Here is a 2,299-nt window from a genome sequence, read left to right as displayed (position 1 = left end):
AGCCTACAGCACCCGGTATTCCCAGGCGGTCTCCCATCCAAGTACTAACCAGGCCCGACCCTGCTTAGCTTCCGAGATCAGACGAGATCGGGCGCGTTCAGGGTGGTATGGCCGTAGACGCTGGCGCCTGCCGCCGGCGCCCCTAAGAAGCCGCGCCGCGTCGCCCGGCCCGCGGCTCGCGCGCGCGCCCAGGCCTCTGTGACGCGCACCCGCCGCCGCCGGCGCCCCCTGCGCCCGCGCTCGGCCTGCCGCCTTCCTCCCGCTGCTGCCTCCCGCCGCGGCCGCCTCGGGCGCGGCCAGCGGGCCAGCCAAACCCTGCGCTGCCCCGCCCTGCTGCCCTCCCAGGGCGCGGAGGCCTGGAGCAGCCCGGGGTGCGAGGAGGCGGGGCGGGGCGGGCGGCGGTGGGAAACGAGGGGTGGTGGGGGCGGGGATGGGGGCGGGGCGCCTGGCTGGGCGCTCTCCCCTCGCGGCCCGGGAACACTCCAGGCCGCCCTGGCCGCTCGGATCCGGCGATGGGTCGCAGGAGATGCGGCTGCTGGGAGGTGGGGGGCGCGGGGCACTTGGCCCGAGGCGTCGGGGCGTCGGGCCGCCGGGCCCGTGCTCCTCTGAGTCCCCTCCGGCCCGAGGGGCCTCCCAGCGGGAGCCCTGACCTCTGCGGCGCCGGCCGGGCCCCGACTTGCCCAAACCCAGGCGGAGCCACCGGCGCGACCAGAGGGCGTCAGCGGAAGCCCGCCGCGCTGCCCCTGAGGGCGCGGGGAGGCGGGGCGGCCACCCTTCCCCCCGCCAGCGCCGCCCAGGAGACCGGCACCCCGCCCCCAACCCGCCCCTCGCGGGGACCCTGGACAGCTCCTGCTGGCGCCAGCCCAGAGACCCAGAGACAGAGACAGAGACAGAGACACGGAGAAACAGAGAAACGGCGACACGGAGAGGATCCAAGACACGGACCTAGACAGACACCCACCCTGACCCAGAGAGGCTCTGCCCAAGAGCTCGCTTCCCCCCCAGGAGGGCGGTGGTGCTGGAGCTGGGCCCGGGCCAGGAGGCAGGGGCCCCGGGGCTGGCGATCACCCCTGGGGCCCTAGGCCGCGCAGACAGGCTCTCAGGAGTCCCGGGCTCCCGGCATCGCTGCCCCGCCATCGCCCAGGAACCACAGACAGGCACCGGAGCTCGCTGGCGCGCTCTGTCTGCGCTTGCGTGTGCGTGTGCGTGTGCGTGTGCGTGTTGTGCGAGTGGGTGTGTAGGCGTGTGTGTGTGTGTGTGTGTGTGCGCGCGCGCGCGCGCCTGTGTGTCTGTGTGCCTGTGTGTGTGCGCGTCCGGGTTTGCGTGTTCCTTTCTCTCCGCTTCTTCACTCTGGCTCTTTTCCTCTTTCTGCCGGGCACCCCCGACCTTACTGAGGTGATAGAAGGAGCAGGCAGAAAAGTCAGGGCCCAGAGAACTTGGCACGAGAAAGCAGCTCCATCTACCAGACATGTAGAAGCCCCTCCCCGACGACCGACCGCAGCGTCCCCGTTCTGCTCAAGTGCCGCTGGGGACGTTGCCCGGGATCTCCCGCCCGCTAGGTCACCGACGAAGGCGCCTCCGTTTTCCCAAGAGCGCGCTCGCGCCCAGGACGGAGGGAGGAGCAGCACGGTGTGACGACGGGGAGGAAGAGTCGCGTCCGAAGGCCCGTCGGTGCCTGCCGACGTCCCGGCTCTCCCTGTCTCGAGACCTCTGGGCTTCAGGGTTCTGTGCCGCAAGGCTTTCCCGCCGCACCCCCCGGGACCCAGGGCGCGCTGTGTGCGCTGCCCGTCTCCAGCGTTTGGGCCCTGTGGGCCTTCTTGCGTCCCACTGGAAAGGGGACCCTGGGACGGAGAGAAGACGGGCAGGGGGCGGGCTTCGGCAAAGAGAGCGACGGCCATCCACAGACGTCCGACGAGGCCCTCCGGGGCGCCAAGCTCTCCATTTTCCACGGCACGTGTCCTCGTCAGGTTCTGCCACCTCTCGCCGGCATGCGTAGGCACACCGCTGGTCTTGCGGCCCCAGAGGCGAGGAGGCGAACGCCCCGGAGGCCGAGATTGGCACCCGCGTTCTCGGCTGCTGGGTGGCCAGCACCTAGGAGAGTGTCTGGCCGGAAGCAGCCAGGCGATCGATCCCTGGGTGCTGGATGAGCCTCGGCGGCAAGAAGTAGGCTCGTGGGGAAGGACGGCGGCCGAGGCCCGGGCCCCCACCGAGGCCGCGCTCCGTGCTGAGCGGTCCGCTCCGTGTTTCCCGCTTGCGTTCTCACCAGCACTCGCCCCCGCAAGGAGGCACGAACTCCAGG

At 71.6% G+C, this 2,299-nt stretch overlaps 1 non-coding gene across 1 annotated transcript; it reads right to left on the bottom strand.

Annotated features, from left to right (window-relative positions):
- Positions 1–119, bottom strand: LOC138922234 (5S ribosomal RNA). The gene has a single exon (XR_011435299.1). It is a non-coding gene; the product is annotated as a 5S ribosomal RNA (ribosomal RNA).
- Between the last annotated feature and the right edge of the window lie 2,180 nt (positions 120–2,299).

Source organism: Equus caballus, unplaced genomic scaffold (assembly GCF_041296265.1).
Source record: "Equus caballus isolate H_3958 breed thoroughbred unplaced genomic scaffold, TB-T2T haplotype2-0000673, whole genome shotgun sequence".
Classification (NCBI taxonomy): domain Eukaryota; kingdom Metazoa; phylum Chordata; class Mammalia; order Perissodactyla; family Equidae; genus Equus; species Equus caballus.
This window is presented reverse-complemented; position numbering and strand designations above follow the sequence as displayed.